This window comes from Petromyzon marinus, chromosome 2 (assembly GCF_048934315.1).
Source record: "Petromyzon marinus isolate PM22_M1 ecotype Great Lakes invasive population chromosome 2, UKy_Petmar_22M1.pri1.0, whole genome shotgun sequence".
In the NCBI taxonomy this organism is placed as follows: Eukaryota; Metazoa; Chordata; class Hyperoartia; order Petromyzontiformes; family Petromyzontidae; genus Petromyzon; species Petromyzon marinus.
Genome location: NC_133668.1, coordinates 16,261,188 through 16,284,343, shown reverse-complemented (window position 1 = coordinate 16,284,343; position 23,156 = coordinate 16,261,188). Strand labels below are relative to the sequence as shown.

The window sequence follows — 23,156 nt, the reverse complement described above, 5'->3', positions numbered from 1 at the left end:
TAAGTATTTTACCCCTCTCAATCAGAAAGATTTCTGGCTCCCAGGTGTCTTTTATGCAGGTAACGAGCTGAGATTAGGAGCACACTCTTAAAGGGAGTGCTCCTAATCTCCGCTTGTTACCTGTATAACAGGTCCCTGCAGGGTGGGCTGGTAGGACAAGTCTCTGCGCTGTCTATTGCTGATTTTACACCCAACAGCACGAGATTTCACTTCGTTAAAGTATTGAAAGGGGACGGACGGACGGACACATTAATCTATTGCAGGCTGGTACACTCAGTTTACAACTTCGTTCCTACCAGTAAAAGACACCTGTCCACAGAAGCAATCAATCAATCAGATTCCAAACTCTCCACCATGGCCAAGACCAAATAGCTCTCCAAGGATGTCAGGGACAAGATTGTAGACCTACACAAGGCTGGAATGGGCTACAAGACCATTCCCAAGCAGCTTGGTGAGAAGGTGACAACAGTTGGTACGATTATTCACAAATGGAAGAAACACAAAAGACTGTCAATCTCCCTCGACCTGGGGCTCCATGCAAGATCTCACCTCGTGGAGTTGCAATGATCATGAGAACGGTGAGGAATCAGCCTAGAACTACACGGGAGGATCTTGTCAATGATCTCAAGGCAGCTGGGACCATAGTCACCAAGAAAACAATTGGTAACACACTACGCCGTGAAGGACTGAAATCCTGCAGTGCCCGCAAGGTCCCACTGCTCAAGAAAGCACATATACATGCCCGTCTGAAGTTTGCCAATGAACATCTGCATGATTCAGAGGACAACTGGGTGAAAGTGTTGTGGTCAGATGAGACCAAAATGGAGTTCTTTGGCATCAACTCAACTCGCCGTGTTTGGAGGAGGAGGAATGCTGCCTATGACCCAGTTTATTCAGTTTCAGTTTATTTATTTATTTTGGTATAGCCCTGTGAGCCATTCGGCTCTTGAATCGGGTGCAACAACAACAATAAAAAAACAAAACCACGAACAAGAAAACATCTTAAAGTGACTATGTGACTGTGCAAACAGAAAATCCATTTTAAAAAAAAACAGGAAAATATTCCTGAAAAAAGCACCGTACACCAACGCTGTGTGCAAAAAAATCCCAGTGGGATGCAAGTCAAACAACAACAACCACAAGAAAACTTAGAATAAGGCCATCAGTCTAACTCCGTACTACAACAAAACAAACATGTCCAAACCAAAAAACTTTTCGAAATCACCAAAAAATAAAGCCATAATTGCAACGTAACAGTGACCATAGGGACTGTGACCGAATTTTTACAATAAACTACATAAAAAACATGTAACACCAAATCCTAGGGCCATAGCTGGCTGGATGAGTTACTCCACAACAACAGAAGCATCAGTCGGAGTATCAAAATTTTCAATGCACCTTTAAGTACAGTACGCTAAATCAAAATACAGATAATACTTTGCAGCGTCATCCGGAGCGAAACATTTCATTTTATTTTACGCCAATGAATAGCAGTGGCAGCTAGAGGTGTACAACTCCTCTAGAGCAGTTTTGAGAGAAGATCTCATTGGTAGCGATTCAAGTTGCAGTTTATTGGCAATAGCTTTCCAGACCCTGGGGGCATCAATAGCAAAGGACCTTCCTCCAGTTTTTGTACGGCAATAGGGAATGTGAAGCTGGTAAATGAGCGAAAACCTGAGGTCAAATTTGTTCTTTGAAACAGAGAGGAGATCCAGCAGGTAGTCTGCGGATTTTTTTGTAAGTACATCGTGAATAAATACGATCTGGTGCACAAGCCGTCGAACATTAAGAGATGTTAAGTTTGAAGAGATCACAGTGGTGAGTCCTATATGGGCAGTTCAATGTAAATCTTAAGGCCGAGTGATAGATGGAATCAAGCTTCTTCAGTACAGTACTTGGGGCTGATTTATACACGATGTCACAGTAGTCGAGTAGAGGCAGTATGGTAGCTTTTATCAATACCAAACGGAACATTGGGGGGAAGCAGTGCTTGTGTCGATACAGAAAACCAATTTTTATTTTTGTCTTTTTACCAATATAATCAATGTGATCCAGGCCTACACTGCCCCCTAATGCCTGGGGGGCAAAGCTTAAGTTCAATCGGAGCTGCCCGGGGCTGAACTTCGGAAAATATTTAGTCTGGGAGGGGGAAACATTATGCTTTGGGGGTGTTTTTCTGCTAAGGGAACAGGACAACTTCACCGCATCAAAGGGACGATGGACAGGGCAATGTACCGTCAAATCTTGGGTGAGAACCTCCTTCCCTCAGCCAGGGCATTGAAAATGGGTCGTGGATGGGTATTCCAGCATGACAATGACCCAAAACACACGGCCAAGGCAACAAAGGAGTGGCTCAAGAAGAAGCACATTAAGGTCCTGGAGTGGCCTAGCCAGTCTCCAGACCTTAATCGCATAGAAAATCTGTGGACGGAGCTGAAGGTTCGAGTTGCCAAACGTCAGCCTCGAAATCTTAATGACTTGGAGAAGATCTGCAAAGAGGAGTGGGACAAAATCCCTCCTGAGATATGTGCAAACCTGGTGGCCAACTACAAGAAACGTCTGACCTCTGTGATTGCCAACAAGGGGTTTGCCACCAAGTACCAAGTCATGTTTTTTGCAGAGGGGTCAAATACTTATTTCCCTCATTAAAATGCAAATCAATTTATAACATTTTTGACATGCGTTTTTCTGGATTTTTTTGTTGTTATTCTGTCTCTCACTGTTCAAATAAACCTACCATTAAAATTATAGACTGATCATTTTTTTTGTCAGTGGGCAAACGTACAAAATCAGCAGGGGATCAAATACTTTTTTCCATCGCTGTACATGTATAGAGGTGTTACGGGAGGGTGACACGCGGTTGTATAACGGTGGCCACATTACACGTCCGCTACGGCCACCACCCTGGGGGGCTGTGGGGGACGCTGTGATCCCTCCCAGCCCCACCCCTCAGTGAGGGACAGTATAAAAGGTGGGACCCGGGGAGCTGAGAGCTAGTTCGACTCAGTCAAGATGAAGAGTCAGTGAAGAATGAAGATCGACTCGCCAGACCATGGAACTCCTTCAACTCGCTGCCCTTTTGAGGGCCGGGCAAAGCAAGCCAGGGTGCGACACCAGAGCCGCGAGGCCCGATGTCCTTCTGAGGGCCCGACTCGTGTGGCTGGTGATCGGGACCTGCGCCGAAGCTGGGCCAGGTCAGATAGCCTCCTGAGAGAGGACCAGGATAGAGGGAACCAGGGAGCTAGCGTGGGCTAAAGCTCGGGGAACCGTTCCCTCTATAGAAGTACGGGTGAAGAGGCCGTTACCTCTTCAAGTATCAGATTCGCCACTGTAATTGAAGCGTCTGTAATAAATACGTGTTGCCTCAAGTGAACAGTCTCCGACGTCAATAGGGCCACTACACATGGTTAACCTGTCGGGACACACCTGTTGACTGCACCCGCACATAATTTAGCCTTCATTTGTTTCTATACCCGATAGCAATGCCTCTGCGTCAGCTTTAAAACATGCACCTACAGTGAGGGAAAAAAAGTAATCGATCCCCTGCTGATTTTGTACGTTTGCCCACTGACACAGAAATGATCAGTCTATACTTTTACCTAATGGTAGGTTTATTTGAACAGTGAGAGACAGAATAACAACAAAATCCAGAAAAACGCATATCAAAAATGTTATAAATTGATTTGCATTTTAATGAGGACAATAAGTATTTGACCCCTCTGCAAAACATGACTTAGTACTTGGTGACAAAACCCTTGTTGGCAATCACAGAGGTCAGACGTTTCTTGTAGTTGGCCACCAGGTTTGCACACATCTCAGGAGGGATTTTGTCCCACTCCTCTTTGCAGATCTTCTCCAAGTCATTAAGGTTCCGAGGCTGACGTTTGGCAACTCGCACCTTCAGCTCCCTCCACAGATTTTTCTATGGGATTAAGGTCTGGAGACTGGCTAGGCCACTCCAGGACCTTAATGTGCTTCTTCTTGAGTCACTCCTTTGTTGCCTTGGGCGTGTGTTTTGGGTCATTGTCATGCTGGAATACCCATCAACGACCCATTTTCAATGCCCTGGCTGAGGGAAGGAGGTTCTCACCCAAGATTTGACGGTACATGCCCCGTCCATATTCCCTTTGATGCGGTGAAGTTGTCCTGTCCCCTTAGCAGAAAAACACGCCCAAAGCATGTTTCCACCTCCATGTTTGACGGTGGCGATGGTGTTCTTGGGGTCATAGGCAGCATTCCTCCTCCTCCAAACACGGCGAGTTGAGTTGATGCCAAAGAGCTCCATTTTGGTCTCATCTGACCACAACACTTTCACCCAGTTGTCCTCTGAATCATTCAGATGTTCATTGGCAAACTTCAGACGGGCATGTATATGTGCTTTCCTGAGCAGGGGGACCTTGCGGGCGCTGCAGGATTTCAGTCCTTCACGGTGTAGTGTTATCAATTGTTTTCTTGGTGACTATGGTCCCAGCTGCCTTGAGATCATTGACAAGATCATCCCGTGTAGTTCTGGGATGATCCCTCACCGTTATCATGATCATTGCACCTCCACGAGGTGAGAACTTGCATGGAGCCCCAGGCCGAGGGAGACTGACAGTTATTTTGTGTTTCTTCCATTTGCGAATAATCGCACCAACTGTTGTCACCTTCTCACCAAGCTACTTGACAATGGTCTTGTAGCCCATTCCAGCCTTGTGTAGGTCTACAATCTTGTCCCAGACATCCTTGGAGAGCTCTTTGGTCTTGGCCATGGTGGAGAGTTTGGAATATGATTGGTTGATTGCTTCTGTGGACAGGTGCCTTTTATACAGGTAACAAGCTGAGATTAGGAGCACTCCCTTTAAGAGTGTGCTCTTAATCTCAGCTCGTTACCTGTATAAAATACACCTGGGAGCCAGAAATCTTTCTGATTGAGGGGGGGTCAAATACTTATTTCCCTCATTAAAATGCAAATCAATTCATAACATTTTTGACATGCGTTTTTCTGGATTTTTATTGTTGTTATTCTCTCTCTCACTGTTCAAATAAACCTACGATTAAAATTATAGACTGATCATTTCTTTGTCAGTGAGCAAACGTACAAAATCAGCAGGGGATCAAATACTTTTTCCCTCACTGTATGCCAACAGGCAAGCCAATCATCCATACTGGATTTATCTTGAATTGTTCGAGGATGCATTGGGAAACCCGCATTAAAGGAGCCGGGACTGGACATGCTAACAACCGGTACCAGGGAGTGTCAAGATTGGTCACTGTGGCAGAGGCTTGTTATGGACGCTTCTGGGCAGTTAGAGGCAGCTGCCCTCCAAATCAGAGGGCAAAAGGAGCAATGCTGACAATAGGCACATTTGTGACAATAGGCAGAGAGCACAGGGCAGCTAGACCACCAGGTCGGCGCAAGGGGGAATCCGGTTAGGTCACTTGGTTCATACCAGTGTGAACTCTGGCACCACTTCACCAGCACAATAAAATGGTATCTAAAATACTTTTAAACATTTCGTGGTTGTTTTAAAATGTATTCTTTAAGTAACAATTGTGTTTCTAATAATAGGGGTTTTCCCCTTTTTTCTGGCAACAAAACTGAAACCTTTTTACAAGGATTCATGTCTGCATTAACCACAAAACCTGCAGTCAAAATGCAAACAAGAAACATACTATGATAATATATGCATTGTCCTTGAAACTTATTGGTCCACACCAAGGGATGGCTTTCCTTTGCAGGTATTGTGGTTAATTCTAGATTTAAAGCTTTCGTGACTGCTAAGATCCATATTCTTTGGTTCTATTGGGTAAAGTCACGTAGGTGAAAATAAAATAACAAAAAAATTAACAAAAAATCACGACGTTTCGGCCACAACACAAACGGCCTTGTGTTGTGGTTAATGCAGTAACATGAATCCTTGTAAAAAGGTTTCAGTTTTGTTGCCAGAAAAAAGGGGAAAAACCCTATTATTACATTTTGGTACTGGCAAAGGTCTAAAGAATTGTTTCTATTCGAAGTTTTGATATAAAGAATGGGCCGCGTTTATTCTTGGATTTTAAAACTTTAATATCTGATTACATCTTACATTTGCATTAGCATTGAGGTAGATGGATTTAAACACCAAGACTGTCTTTAGTACGTGCAGATGTTACTTTGTCTTGGGATATGTTCAACATGTCATCTGAGATGCCGTTCGGAGCTTCCAGAAGGGCAATTATTCCTCTTTTAATTGAAATTCGGTGCATTTCTGTTTAAGTGGCATTGTGATCACCCTTCCACTGAATGTTGCACGGGAAATGCATTGTGTAAGCAATATTTACCAGCAGGACCCTTGCAATCACCCCGGGTTCGTAGCGCAGCACGGTAACTACTGCACGCTACAGCCCCCTTAACAATGCGAGGCACATTCCCACACGTTACAACACACGTGTTGTAACTTGTATGTTCCAGCTCGCCTTTGAAACGCCGGGAGAACTCGCGCGAACGCAGACAAAAGCGGCGCTAAGCGATCTGTAAACGATGCATGTTGAACGTTCGCACGTAAACTAAACACAAAGCAGTTTTAAAATAAAAGTTTTCAATCTAGATTTAAAAGTGCATATAGCTCCAGCAGCTTCATGATATCGGAAGTATTCTTAGACGGCCGCAGAAGCGCATCGGAAAAGCGCGCGATGCAGTTACCGGTTTTTTTTGGTTGGCAGCCAAAAGCCGCTGAGAGGGAGGATGAGAAGACGTTAAAGATTGACCAGCTGGCACACTCGTGTCGTTGTGCAATCGTTTGGCACGAGATGTACGGCTTTCTATCCAGTTCCAATTGGCACGGTGTGACGAAGGGGCTTTCGTTGCAAATGACCAATGAATAAACGTCCAACCACACTTTCCTTCGGTATGATTTGTTGCCGTTACATTTTCAACAATACCTTAAATGGTCTGAAAACAGTTGCATTTAAGTCAGAAGGCTGTATGGATTAGGGCTGAACGATTTGGGGAAAATATCGAATTGCGATTTTTCTGACAGATATTGCAATTGCTATTTGACTTGTTATTATTTTTTTTAAGTCAAGCTTCAGTTCAATATTCACTGTGTAATAGCTGTAAAACGTGTGATGGAGCATTACCACGTGATACCATCAACATATGAACTGCTCTATATATTCTAATGCAAGGATGAGAACTTAAAAGATATGAATTGCTTCCAATATGTATTCATTATAACGTTTTAATTGAAATAGAACAATCAAACATAGAACAATTGTTAAGTTAAATAATTAAAGTTAAAATAATAAAATAATTCCAGTAAGTAATAGGACTTTTCAAAACGCAAAAAATCTCAGCTTTTGCGATTTGTTAATCGCATTGTTTCAAATTGTGATTTCCATTGAAATCGATCAATCGTTCAGCCCTAGTATGGATTCACAGCATACCATTGTGGAAACATTGATTTGCCAATCATACTGTAACTCAGTTATTTTGATGTTGCAATTTGAGAAATATTCACGGAAGATTACGTAGTGCGATGCATAAATAGAAAAGCTTGCTTTTCCAACCTTCCATTTCATACTGTACATACAAATGACTTCCTTTCAAGAAAATATGAAGAGCAAAAAGCTAACGCAGCAGTGCGTCTTCCGTATTGAATTATAATTGGTAAATTATTGCATTCTTACGTGTGGCAATGTTCAGGGGGACAAATGGCAATGTTGAGGCTTGATTGCCACGAGGGTTTCAGGAAACTTGGGTGTAGTTTTGCCGTTCCTCCATCGAAGGAGTGCAGACTACACTGGTTCACTGCATGGGCCATAGTTTGTGTTACATGGCCAGTCGCCTTGTCTTGAATTGTCTGTTTATATATTAAGAGTGCAGCAGCCCGTTTGTGTTCATGTGGATTTAAGGTTCCAGTTCCTTTAGGAGGAACCCAAGCCATGTGGTGCGATGGTTGTGTTTGCAATGAATGGTCTCTATGGCGGCCGTCCATAATTGACGTCACGCACCTAGGGTGGGGTGGGGGTCAGACATTTGTGACAATGTGTGACGAGGGAGGGGTCGATTGCGAAATGTGACGTCACATCAAAATGCGCAACTTTAAATAAATATAGACAACACGTTCTACTGAATTAAATAGACTTTTTAATAAATGTTTTCTCCGACAACAGGGCTAAGGAACCTTTTTTTCTGCCAAGGGCCATTTGTATATTCATAACATAATTCGCGGGCTATACAAAATTATCAACTTAAAAAATTAGCCTGTTATATTTGGTCAAACATTTAATTAACTCAACCCGAATGCGATGGCTGGAACTGCTTCTCTTTGGTGAGGCGTGTGGTGATGTTAGCTGGCATTGATGATGTTAGCTGGTATTGACGATGTTAGCTGGTATTGATGATGTTAGCTGGTATTGACGATGTTAGCTGGTATTGATGATGTTAGCTGGTATTGACGATATTAGCTGGTATTGACGATGTTAGCTGGTATTGATGATGTTAGCTGGTATTGATGATGTTAGCTGGTATTGATGATGTTAGCTGGTATTGACGATGTTAGCTGGTATTGATGATGTTAGCTGGTATTGATGATGTTAGCTGGTATTGACGATATTGCTACTCGCAACTGCTTTTCCAGGATTGCTCCTAGATTTATTGAATTTCGAGTCCCACCTGATGACAATAGTTTAAAGCGATTTGAAGCATGTTTTATTTGGGGGGGGGGGGGGGGTAGAGCTTTGTGATGTCATATTTGAGGGGGGGGGGTCTGACTTTTTGTGACGCCGTGTGATGAGGGGGGGTCAAAAATCGTCCAAAATCGCGTGACGTCATTTATGGACAGCCCCTCTATCACCGTTTAACTCTACGGTGATATTAAAAAGACAGGTCTGATACAGCGAGGGAAAAAAATATTTGATCCCCTGCTGATTTTGTACGTTTGCCCACTGACAAAGAAATGATTAGTCTATAATTTTAATGGTATGTTTATTTGTGAGAGACAGAATAACAACAACAAAATCCAGAAAAACGCATGTCAAAAATGTTATAAATTTATTTGCATTTTAATGAGGGAAATAAGTATTTGACCCCTCTGCAAAACATGACTTAGAACTTGGTGGCAAAACCCTTGTTGGCAATCACAGAGGTCAGACGTTTCTTGTAGTTGGCCACCAGGTTTGCACACATCTCACACACACACAGACATTTTTGACATGCGTTTTTCTGGATTTTTGTTGTTATTCTGTCTCTCACTGTTCAAATAAACCTACCATTAAAATTATAGACTGATCATTTATTTGTCAGTGGGCAAACGTACAAAATCAGCAGGGGATCAAATACTTTTTTCCCTCACTGTATATAGCATATTCTTGGTTCTTTCGGTAAAGTCACGTTGAAGGGAAACAATAAAATATATTTTATTATTGGTTCTTTCGGTAAAGTCACGGTAAAGTCACGTTAAAGGGAAACAATAAAATAATAAAATATATTTTATTGTTTCCCTTCAACGTGACTTTACCGAAAGAACCAAGAATATGAATCACTGCAGTCACGAAAGCTTTAAATCAAAATGTATATCACGTAGGCTTTCGCAACCAATATTATTCATAATAAAGGTTTTTGGGTTAGATCGCGTTTATTTATAAATGTGTCGTAACCCTCCACCACCCGACACGGCCAATCAGCAAAGAAAAGTGTCACGTTGACAAAAGACAAATAATTCACTACTTCAGCCCACCGGTGTGTTGAAGAGTTAATCCACATTTACAGTTTGAGTACGACGTTTCGCTGGTAAATACTTCCAGCATCATCGGGCAATTCGCCAGAATGGTAAAGCCCTCGCTTGCTCCCGGTTTTATATAGAGCAGAAGAGGGACGTCATCACTTAACTCATCAGGTGCAGTGATTAGAGGCGGAGGGGGGGGTAATGTAATTATATAATCGATTAGTAATCAGTCATTGGTTATGATTAGTAATGAGTTGTAGATTAGTAATTCTTTAAATCAAAATGTAATGTGTATTATTTAATAATACGCTTCCAGGCCGCACTGAGCCGGTAGCTGTCAGAGCGATTAAAGTTATTCTTGTTCCTCTCAATTTCAATGGATTCTCTAATTAGTCTTTGCCAGTAATAATTAGTTTTACACACCACTGCAACATTGTCAAAATCAATTGAGTGTCCTTGTTGACAAGCATGTTCTGCCACTGCCGACAGTTGTGTTTGAGATAATTTAATATTTCTCTGATGTTCTTTTAGTCTTACGCTGATGTTACGTCCCGTCTGCCCAATGTAGCAGCTGCCACATGAACAATTAATCCGATATACACCTTCTGTTGATAGTTTAGGTAATGCGTCTTTAGTGCAAGATACTAGTTTTTGAATTTTGTGTACTGTACCAAATCTTACTGTAATGTTTTGCTTTTGCAAAACGCGGGCTAATTTGTCAGTTACTCCTGAGATATATGGAATTTTTATTGTTTTAACAATCTGGTCGCTTTCAGTAGTATTGCTTTGCGATCGTGATTTGGTATTCAGTGCTCTGTTAATTTGAGCATTATTGTAGCCATTCTGTCGTAGTGCGTCTTTAACGTGTTTAATCTCTCTCACTAGACTCTCACCATCTGACACTGTTTTCGCCCGATGCACGAGCGTCTTAATAAGAGAGGATTTTTGAGCTGGATGATGATGTGATTCTGCATTCAGATAGGCATCAGTGTGCGTTTGCTTTCTGTAAACGCTGTGTGTTATTTTACCGTTTAGGCCATGTCCAAGCAAAATATCTAGGAATGGGAGTGTATTATTCACCTCCATTTCCATGGTGAACTGGATGGCCGGGTTTTGTGCATTGAGATGATTTAGAAAATCATTAAGTGTATCTTTACCATGTGGCCAGACAACCAAAGTGTCATCCACATACCTAAACCAAAAGGATGGTTTTAATGTGCTCGAGGCAAGTGCTCTTATTTCAAAGTTTTCCATGTACAAATTTGCTATAGCAGGGGATAAAGGAGAACCCATTGCTGCTCCTTCCTTTTGTTTAAAGAAATCCCCTCTCCATAAGAAGTAAGTGTTATTTAAGCAATGGCCAGCAAGTTTCGGAATATCTTTTTGTAAACCGGTATTCTTTACTAGTGTATCAAGTAATTTAAGCGATTCGTCCACTGGAACCTTAGTGAATAGAGAAATCACATCAAAGCTTACCAGAATATCATCAGGAGTAAGTTTAATATCTTTAATCACATTCACAAGATGTTCTGAATTTTTTATGAATGAAGATGTCTTACCGATGTAGGGCTGTATTTGTTTGGTTATATATTTTGCCAATTGATATGTGGCAGAGCCAATTGTACTGACTATGGGTCGTAATGGGATGCCGATTTTATGAATCTTTGGTAGCCCATAGAGTCTAGGTGGTTTTGAGGCCCTTGGCTTAATTAGGTATTGCTCATTTTTAGGGATTAATGAATTTGCAATTATTGCAGTGGTCTTACGTTCTAAAGTATTAGTTGGATCTCGTTTAATTTTAATGTAGGTACTTTCCTCTAGTAAATTTCTAATTTTATTATCATAATCGGCTCGTGACATCAGTACAGTAGTGCGGCCTTTATCAGCTGCTAGGATTTGGATATCCTTATTTACACGCAGCTCTCTTAAGGCTTTTGCCTCGTTAGAGCTAATATTTACTTTTGGAACTTTGCTATTCTCAATTATTTTAGCAACCTCATGTCTAGTCATCTCTGCCTCATTATGTGGAAGGAGTCTAACTGCTGATTCTACCTCAGCAATTATCTCATCCACTGGAATTGTGCGTGGGGTAACGGCAAAGTTAAGGCCTTTAGAAAGGATAGAGACCATGTCACCGGTTAATACAGTGTTGGTCAAGTTCAGTACAGTTTTGTTTTTACATTTTTGGTTTTCAGTAGGGATTTGTTTATTATGTAGTCTAGAAAATTTATTAATTTGGTTAGTTTTTGTTAGTTTAAACACATTATCAGCCGATTGTTGTGTTATGTTATCGATTATATTCCAATAATGCATAGATACACTATTGCTTATATCTAAGTGTAACTGCTTTAGCGATTCCGAAATGTAAGATAATTCACTCCTATTGTGCTGTATTCTCTCTATTAATAATAATTCGCTAGCTTTGTGTAGTATTTGGTTAGCTTTAGAAGACTTTATGTGATGTGTTATTTTAACTGCGTTTGGTATTACCTTTGAATCTCTGCACCTTTTGAGGAACGCCAGTGAAGATATCAATTTCATCCGCTTAATGCGAAGCTTCTCCAATTTTCTGGTTTTAAGAAAAGTATCCTCCCCATAGAGGTTAGTCAGTTTAACACGTAGGCTTTCGCGACCAATATTATTCATAATAAAGGTTTTTGGGTTAGATCGCGTTTATTTATAAATGTGTCGTAACCCTCCACCACCTGACACGGCCAATCAGCAAAGAAAAGTGTCACGTTGACAAAAGACAAATACTTCACTACTTCAGCCCACCGGTGTGTTGAAGAGTTAATCCACATTTACAGTTTGAGTACGACGTTTCGCTGGAAAATACTTCCAGCATCATCGGGCAATTCGCCAGAATGGTAAAGCCCTCGCTTGCTCCCGGTTTTATATAGAGCAGAAGAGTGACGTCATCACTTAACTCATCAGGTGCAGTGATGACACTTTGGTTGTCTGGCCACATGGTAAAGATACACTTAATGATTTTCTAAATCATCTCAATGCACAAAACCCGGCCATCCAGTTCACCATGGAAATGGAGGTGAATAATACACTCCCATTCCTAGATATTTTGCTTGGACATGGCCTAAACGGTAAAATAACACACAGCGTTTACAGAAAGCAAACGCACACTGATGCCTATCTGAATGCAGAATCACATCATCATCCAGCTCAAAAATCCTCTCTTATTAAGACGCTCGTGCATCGGGCGAAAACAGTGTCAGATGGTGAGAGTCTAGTGAGAGAGATTAAACACGTTAAAGACGCACTACGACAGAATGGCTACAATAATGCTCAAATTAACAGAGCACTGAATGCCAAATCACGATCGCAAAGCAATACTACTGAAAGCGACCAGATTGTTAAAACAATAAAAATTCCATATATCTCAGGAGTAACTGACAAATTAGCCCGCGTTTTGCAAAAGCAAAACATTACAGTAAGATTTGGTACAGTACACAAAATTCAAAAACTAGTATCTTGCACTAAAGACGCATTACCTAAACTATCAACAGAAGGTGTATATCGGATTAATTGTTCATGTGGCAGCTGCTACATTGGGCAGACGGGACGTAACATCAGCGTAAGACTAAAAGAACATCAGAGAAATATTAAATTATCTCAAACACAACTGTCGGCAGTGGCAGAACATGCTTGTCAACAAGGACACTCAATTGATTTTGACAATGTTGCAGTGGTGTGTAAAACTAATTATTACTGGCAAAGACTAATTAGAGAATCCATTGAAATTGAGAGGAACAAGAATAACTTTAATCGCTCTGACAGCTACCGGCTCAGTGCGGCCTGGAAGCGTATTATTAAATAATACACATTACATTTTGATTTAAAGAATTACTAATCTACAACTCATTACTAATCATAACCAATGACTGATTACTAATCGATTATATAATTACATTACCCCCCCCTCCGCCTCTAATCACTGCACCTGATGAGTTAAGTGATGACGTCACTCTTCTGCTCTATATAAAACCGGGAGCAAGCGAGGGCTTTACCATTCTGGCGAATTGCCCGATGATGCTGGAAGTATTTACCAGCGAAACGTCGTACTCAAACTGTAAATGTGGATTAACTCTTCAACACACCGGTGGGCTGAAGTAGTGAATTATTTGTCTTTTGTCAACGTGACACTTTTCTTTGCTGATTGGCCGTGTCGGGTGGTGGAGGGTTACGACACATTTATAAATAAACGCGATCTAACCCAAAAACCTTTATTATGAATAATATTGGTCGCGAAAGCCTACGTGTTAAACTGACTAACCTCTATGGGGAGGATACTTTTCTTAAAACCAGAAAATTGGAGAAGCTTCGCATTAAGCGGATGAAATTGATATCTTCACTGGCGTTCCTCAAAAGGTGCAGAGATTCAAAGGTAATACCAAACGCAGTTAAAATAACACATCACATAAAGTCTTCTAAAGCTAACCAAATACTACACAAAGCTAGCGAATTATTATTAATAGAGAGAATACAGCACAATAGGAGTGAATTATCTTACATTTCGGAATCGCTAAAGCAGTTACACTTAGATATAAGCAATAGTGTATCTATGCATTATTGGAATATAATCGATAACATAACACAACAATCGGCTGATAATGTGTTTAAACTAACAAAAACTAACCAAATTAATAAATTTTCTAGACTACATAATAAACAAATCCCTACTGAAAACCAAAAATGTAAAAACAAAACTGTACTGAACTTGACCAACACTGTATTAACCGGTGACATGGTCTCTATCCTTTCTAAAGGCCTTAACTTTGCCGTTACCCCATGCACAATTCCAGTGGATGAGATAATTGCTGAGGTAGAATCAGCAGTTAGACTCCTTCCACATAATGAGGCAGAGATGACTAGACATGAGGTTGCTAAAATAATTGAGAATAGCAAAGTTCCAAAAGTAAATATTAGCTCTAACGAGGCAAAAGCCTTAAGAGAGCTGCGTGTAAATAAGGATATCCAAATCCTAGCAGCTGATAAAGGCCGCACTACTGTACTGATGTCACGAGCCGATTATGATAATAAAATTAGAAATTTACTAGAGGAAAGTACCTACATTAAAATTAAACGAGATCCAACTAATACTTTAGAACGTAAGACCACTGCAATAATTGCAAATTCATTAATCCCTAAAAATGAGCAATACCTAATTAAGCCAAGGGCCTCAAAACCACCTAGACTCTATGGGCTACCAAAGATTCATAAAATCGGCATCCCATTACGACCCATAGTCAGTACAATTGGCTCTGCCACATATCAATTGGCAAAATATATAACCAAACAAATACAGCCCTACATCGGTAAGACATCTTCATTCATAAAAAATTCAGAACATCTTGTGAATGTGATTAAAGATATTAAACTTACTCCTGATGATATTCTGGTAAGCTTTGATGTGATTTCTCTATTCACTAAGGTTCCAGTGGACGAATCGCTTAAATTACTTGATACACTAGTAAAGAATACCGGTTTACAAAAAGATATTCCGAAACTTGCTGGCCATTGCTTAAATAACACTTACTTCTTATGGAGAGGGGATTTCTTTAAACAAAAGGAAGGAGCAGCAATGGGTTCTCCTTTATCCCCTGCTATAGCAAATTTGTACATGGAAAACTTTGAAATAAGAGCACTTGCCTCGAGCACATTAAAACCATCCTTTTGGTTTAGGTATGTGGATGACACTTTGGTTGTCTGGCCACATGGTAAAGATACACTTAATGATTTTCTAAATCATCTCAATGCACAAAACCCGGCCATCCAGTTCACCATGGAAATGGAGGTGAATAATACACTCCCATTCCTAGATATTTTGCTTGGACATGGCCTAAACAGTAAAATAACACACAGCGTTTACAGAAAGCAAACGCACACTGATGCCTATCTGAATGCAGAATCACATCATCATCCAGCTCAAAAATCCTCTCTTATTAAGACGCTCGTGCATCGGGCAAAAACAGTGTCAGATGGTGAGAGTCTAGTGAGAGAGATTAAACACGTTAAAGACGCACTACGACAGAATGGCTACAATAATGCTCAAATTAACAGAGCACTGAATGCCAAATCACGATCGCAAAGCAATACTACTGAAAGCGACCAGATTGTTAAAACAATAAAAAATTCCATATATCTCAGGAGTAACTGACAAATTAGCCCGCGTTTTGCAAAAGCAAAACATTACAGTAAGATTTGGTACAGTACACAAAATTCAAAAACTAGTATCTTGCACTAAAGACGCATTACCTAAACTATCAACAGAAGGTGTATATCGGATTAATTGTTCATGTGGCAGCTGCTACATTGGGCAGACGGGACGTAACATCAGCGTAAGACTAAAAGAACATCAGAGAAATATTAAATTATCTCAAACACAACTGTCGGCAGTGGCAGAACATGCTTGTCAACAAGGACACTCAATTGATTTTGACAATGTTGCAGTGGTGTGTAAAACTAATTATTACTGGCAAAGACTAATTAGAGAATCCATTGAAATTGAGAGGAACAAGAATAACTTTAATCGCTCTGACAGCTACCGGCTCAGTGCGGCCTGGAAGCGTATTATTAAATAATACACATTACATTTTGATTTAAAGAATTACTAATCTACAACTCATTACTAATCATAACCAATGACTGATTACTAATCGATTATATAATTACATTACCCCCCCCTCCGCCTCTAATCACTGCACCTGATGAGTTAAGTGATGACGTCACTCTTCTGCTCTATATAAAACCGGGAGCAAGCGAGGGCTTTACCATTCTGGCGAATTGCCCGATGATGCTGGAAGTATTTACCAGCGAAACGTCGTACTCAAACTGTAAATGTGGATTAACTCTTCAACACACCGGTGGGCTGAAGTAGTGAATTATTTGTCTTTTGTCAACGTGACACTTTTCTTTGCTGATTGGCCGTGTCGGGTGGTGGAGGGTTACGACACATTTATAAATAAACGCGATCTAACCCAAAAACCTTTATTATGAATCAAAATGTATATAGCATATTAACATTTGAGTACAGTATGTCTTAGTAAGATACTGTATGCATTGGTATTCAGTGTAAAGACTTGAAAAATATCGCACGGTACATGACTGTATTCGTCTGACAACTAATGCCGCTTATTTTCTTCGCTCGCAAAGCATTAGGCAATGTTACAATCCTGCCGGTCATAGCCTCGGGTTCGGTTTCCACAATTCGATATGTCGCTATTCCCTTTCAACGGTCTACATGTTTTCATGTATTGGTCAATGGGCCAATTTAAAGAACCACATAACCGTGATGCTGTGCAGCCATTGGTGACGACCAGGGAGAAAACTTGCTACACGAGAACACGTAGCCCGTATCCAAGCACCCCATTGATATTAAAGTTTGATTATATTCGGTGGAAATAATAATTGGCATCACACCCAAACAATGGCGTACACACGCAGTCTTTAACCTACTGGACATCTGTGAAAGACCTTCATGGCTCATCGGATTCCTCCAGCCTAAATAAAGATTCCGTCCACTCCGTCCAAGTGCTATTTGAAGTGGTCAATGCCTCAAACACATCACCTCAATCTCCTTTAAAAAGGCAGTGTTATTTGACAAATGGTGTCGAGTACTCTACACACACACACGAGACCATTATGAAGGATGTCTTGCCCGCTCCAGTGTGACAGCAACCATCGTTACGCGTGCGTCACGGCTCCCAAACCTTGCTACCGGGGAATCATCCGTCCGATTGCCACTGCTTTGGTTACACTTTGCCGAATTCATAAAAAAAATAAACCTTTAGGTTGGGCCAGACCCACGATCCCACGACGCAACAACCGTTGCCTATACATGACGGAAGTTTGATTGACCACAACTTTAGGCTTGGTCCCTGGGGGTTTGTAAAAAAAAAACCCCAGCTACTCAACATATTCGCGAAATACATTTCCACACCAACCTGCTTGCTGTAACGTTGCCTTGTTGACGCGAGATCAATAAAATGTCTCAAGCACCGTCTCGTCCAAGCTGCGCACAACCTCCTCCGCCCTTCTGGGGGAGGTCCGTGGCGTCTTACCCTTTTGGAAATACAACACAAAAGAAACTGGTTTGACGACAAAAAGTGTGTACAATTTTCAAACAGTTATATATTGTTTTTTCACCCATGTATACGTAACCAGAAATCAATCGGACCGCTTCAAGGGAGCTTAAAAATTTATTTGGGAAAAGCTAAAATTAAAAATAACAGTTTGGGGCTTTGCCTTTCACCCGAGACATCGCCAGGTCTCCGTAACATAACATTAAGCCGTCACGTTAAGACTAAGGTGGCGTTTAAAAAGAAAGCACTCCAAGAGGAATGGGTCATAGTAGTCGCTCATTAAGCATGGTTTAACAGCACGTGTGTAATGTTGTGAAGTCAGCATGGACCAGAAAACTCATTTGGCAGGCTTCTGCAGAGCCAATTGCAGTTTTTTTTAAATCCATTCTGCAAGTGCAACACATCTGGTGTGAACAAGATGCGAAATTACAATTTCTGTAAGCGTGCGCTGATAAATTACGAGTGGCTGAGGTGGTGACAACATGTAAAGTTATTTAAAATCACATTTATCATTCCCAACATTTTAACGCAAGGGTTTTAAAAATTGGAGATCTTATAACTCGTTTCGTAGTCACGACGCAAGATCGCTATGAACCAGCCTCCGATATACGTATCCGTCCAGTTTATGGGCGACTAGCTTTACTACCCGGCTTCGCCCGGGACTTGGATTCACCACGCCCGGCCGCCTTTGTCTCCCCAGTGGCGATGTTCACACAGCACACCAGTTAATCGTTTAGAGGCTGAGTCGACCTAGGGGAGGCCCAGGACCGGTTCAAATAATTGTCACAGGTGGTGAGCGGGAATCGAAACTCGGGTTCGTAGCGCGGCGCGCTAACCACTACACTACAATGCGTTACACTTCCACAACAACCGCCATTCGCCACTAAGTGGCGGTGACGTCACCACGACGCTTGTGCCAGGCTATGTGCACCCTGAGGCCACGTGAAGTGTCGAACGCCCGCTGGCAGGAGGTCACGGGGCAGACCCAGGTGCCACGGGTCGACTGACTGAGATGACTGGCTGATGCACCACCTGTGCCCCCTACTGTGCCAACCTGCTGTGCTTTAGCCACCCGGCGCTCCGCTCGTTGTTGTGAGCGTCGCTCCTCCGCCCTCCGTTGTTGTTGGAGGGCGACTGCCTCCAACTGCCCAGTAGCATCCTTCACGAGCCTCCTCCACAGAGGCCGATCTTGACACCGCTGGTACCAGTCATGGGCAAGTCCACTCAGCTCCACGTCCTCCTGTACCACATCACTCCATCTCTTCTCTAGCCCGTGCCGCGCCCGTTTAGCCCCCTCGATCCGGCCGAACAAAAGCTGTTTCGGCAGGCGGTGGCTGGGCATGCAGGCTACATGACCCAGCCATCGCAGCCTTGCCCGCCGGAGGAGCTCACCGATGGGACCTTGCCCAGATCTTTCAAGGATTTGTGAGCTCCTCACACAATCCAGCCTGGTCAAACCCAGGATGGATCGTAAGCAGGCCAGCCTAAATGTTTCTAACCGGCGAAGATGTTCCATTAGGGGGGTTCACGTTTCGCAAGCGTAGAGAATGGAGGGAATGACCGTGGCTGAGAAGACCTGAAGCTTCGTGCGGAGCGACAGACCAGGTAGCTTCCGCACAGCGTTACGCAACCGATGAAAATATATTGCCGCTCGACTGATTCGGAGTGAGACGTCTGCTGTTAAACTGGAGCCAGTCACACACACAGACAGACACAGACACCCATACACACAGTGTGCTTACCACTACACTACAATGCGTTACGCTTCCACAGACACACACAGACACACAGACACACACAGACACACACAGACACACAGACACACACAGACACACACAGACACACACAGACACACAGACACACACAGACACACACAGACACACACAGACACACACAGACACACACAGACACACATACACACAGACACACACACACACACACACAGACACACACACACAGACACACACACACAGACACACACACACAGACACACACACACAGACACACACACACAGACACACACACACGGACACACACACACGGACACACACACACGGACACACACACACAGACACACACACACAGACACACACACACACACAGACACACACACACAGACACACACACACAGACACACACACAGACACACACACACAGACACACACACACAGACACACACACACAGACACACACACACAGACACACACACACAGACACACACACACAGACACACACACACAGACACACACACACAGACACACACACACAGACACACACACACAGACACACACACACAGACACACACACACAGACACACACACACAGACACACACACACACAGACACACAGACACACAGACACACAGACACACACACAGACACGCACAGCGTTACGCTTCCACAAAGATCCCCCGTAAAGCCTTAACAGACTGTAGGGGCAAGTGCTGTTAGCGAGCACCTATGAAGGCCGGATCGGTACACGAGGGGGTGGGTGGCCAGCACCACGCTCGACCGCCTTTGTCTCCCTAGTGGCAATTGTTACACACCGCACCAGGTACTCATTTGAGGCTGAGTCGACCTAGGGGAGGCCCGGGACCGGTTCAGATAATCGTCACTGGTGTTGGCCATGAGCGGGAATCGAACCCGGGTCGCGCGAACCGCTACACTATTGCTCCCCACACACAGACAGACACACACAGCGCGCTAACCGCTACACTACAATGCGTTACGCTTCCACATGCGCGGGTCACGTGACAGATTTGACGGCACAGCTCACTTGCCGTGTAAAAAATAAATGCATTATTGAGCCCCCCCCCCCCCCCCAAAAAAAGTGTATTTTTATAATTTTTGCATGGTGTACAGTCTGGAAATACCCACATGGCAAATTTCAAGTTTGTTGCATTTCGGGAAGTACACTAAACATTTTGAACAGACACACATCATCACAACTTTGCCTTTTATATATATGGAGAAGTACTGAAAACGTCAAGTTAACGCCTATTAAAAAGACAGTGCGATGGTGCATCATCGGTCAGGATTTATCCATCGCTCGTTGAAGGCCTCTCCGGCGCAAGATCGCTATGAACCTTGTGCTCCTTCGCTATAGCAGCACGACAACACCTTAATGACCACTTATTTAATTGGTTTGGACGTATACGACTCCAGCAAACATGGTTAGCGTAAATATCCATCAGTAACAACGAGGACTAAAATACGTTATAATTTTATTATTACCTTATATCCAAAAGGCAAATATTTTGAAATTGCCTTGGAGGCCACGTCAAAAGAAAAGTGCATGAACATACAACGCCACCATAGCAAGTCATTTTAACTTCTTTGGTTCTTTCGGTAAGGTCACGTAGAATGAGAATAAAATAATAAAACACAATAAAATTGTGAGAATTTTGTGTTTTATTTTTTTTTATTTTATTCTCATTCTACGTGACCTTACCGAAAGAACCAAAGAAGATGAATCCTTGCAGTCACGAAAGCTTTAAATCGAAAAAAAGTCATTTTAATTTTAGATTTTCACACTACACAATGCCGTGCTAGCAATTCCTCAAATACAGTTCAGCGGGGTTTGGAACTGACGTAATCAGAGACCCGCTGTGAAAGACATCTTTAAATATATATTAGCTCAATATAATGTGCTCTCTAATCCCCACAGGTAGGTCTTAGACTTTGCCTGTGCACATGGAGCGCTCTGCATGTCACGAATTAAAACGGCCAGGACCGTAGTTTAAAAGAAACCCTGGATTTTAGTAATTGTAGTTGCAAGAGGAGCTTTTTTTTAGTTGCGTGTCACTGGAAGGGTGTCACCCTCCACTATAGAGGCTCCACCGCTGGTGGCAGGAGTTTTAACAGGTCCCTGCAGGGTGGGCTGGTAGGACAAGTCTCTGCACTGTCGCTGATTTTACACCCAACAGCACGAGATTTCACTTCGTTAAAGTATTGAAAGGGGACGGACGGACACATTAATCTATTGCAGGCTGGTACACTCAGTTTACAACTTCGTTCCTACCAGTAAAACCCCGTTATGTAAAGGGCATCCAGGCCGGGAGCGCACGGGCAGAGGGCCCGATCACCGCGACGAGGTGCCCACCCGTTCGTCGATCGGAGTTACCTGGTACCAAGTGGGAGTACATGAATTGGGAAGCTCCGTCTCCTCCGAGTCAGAAAATTACCAAAGCCCCAAGAAGTCATCCTCATCCCCTTTGCAACCCCTCAAAACCTCCCTGCAGCCGACCCAGCCGATCGGCGTCTCGTTATCCCATCTCGACCACGAACCACGCGATGCCCGCGCGCGCACGGACGAGGAGGCGAACGATCCAAGTCCCAAGGATGTCATCATCAGGGGCGGCATTGTTCGTCCCCAGGAGCGAGGGGGCGAAGTCTTTGGGATTAACACCAGCTGGCGGACGAGGTGAGGTGGGGGGGGGGGACGCGCTCCCTTCACGGGGGTGCCGACTTATTCCGCAGCCTCTCGGAAAAAAAGGTAGAGACGCGGTGGTGAGGAGGGCGGTGCCATCCTTACTTGCAGCCCACACCTGTAAAAAAAATAATATAGCGAAAATAAACCCTTCCCTCCCCTGCCGATTTTGTTTCTGATCTCACGTTCCCAATTGCCAATTAGAGAGATAATTGATATCTGGACAGGTGGGCACGTGCGGCAATTGCGAGAGTATAGGTAATCAGATCATGATCCTGGAGATGGGTGAGGAAGAGCATGTCCTGTATATTAGGTTATGTAAGATGATGATGAATTTTGTACAATAATAGCAAATAGAACAATTCAACGATATTGAAAATATTAATGAGCGTGTAATCGAGAGCTTAAAAAGTTAAAAAATATTGTCACGAAGGGCTTAGGGCGATTTCCCGTAAGGATATTTTTGTTTTTTTATCAACTTCGTGTGTTTTTTTAGGCTTCATTCTGTGCACTGGAGGACAGTGGGGTTCGGCTGCAGACACTCGTTTGTCCACTTCCCAGGAATTTACTGTGCCCTTACCTTGCGATTTCCGCCGATACCTTGAGTAACCGCGCCTCTCCGTTTGGTGCTGGGTCACTGCATCGCGCGCTTTCAGGTCCACTCCTGCGGCCGTCTGGACAGCTCTTCCTTCCGATATTACGAAGCCACCGGAGCTATGCACTTTTACATCTAGATTTTAAATTCATTTCTTTAAAACTGCTTTTCGTGTTTAGTTTGTTGTTCCTCCCCCGCACCTCCGATAAACGCAGTTGGCTACGTACAGTGCGAAAGAAGTTCAACATGCATACATATCAACAACATTGTTCAGATTTAATGATTTCACCTTAAACCATTTCTCGCCTAAGTCGAATTATTTAAATGTCTAATGCTCAGAAACGTATA

General features: G+C 42.8%; 1 protein-coding gene across 2 annotated transcripts in view; it reads right to left on the bottom strand.

Annotated features, from left to right (window-relative positions):
* The window catches only part of LOC116946120 (NXPE family member 4-like), a 33,704-nt gene extending 11,707 nt beyond the window's left edge, over positions 1-21,997 (bottom strand). For both annotated transcript variants that reach the window (XM_032961019.2, XM_032961002.2), the window contains exons 1-2: positions 21,908-21,997; positions 17,648-17,765 (exon numbers count right to left, since the gene is read on the bottom strand). The gene's annotated coding sequence lies outside the window, so the exon portion shown is untranslated. The remainder of the gene's footprint in view (positions 1-17,647; positions 17,766-21,907) is intronic.
* Between the last annotated feature and the right edge of the window lie 1,159 nt (positions 21,998-23,156).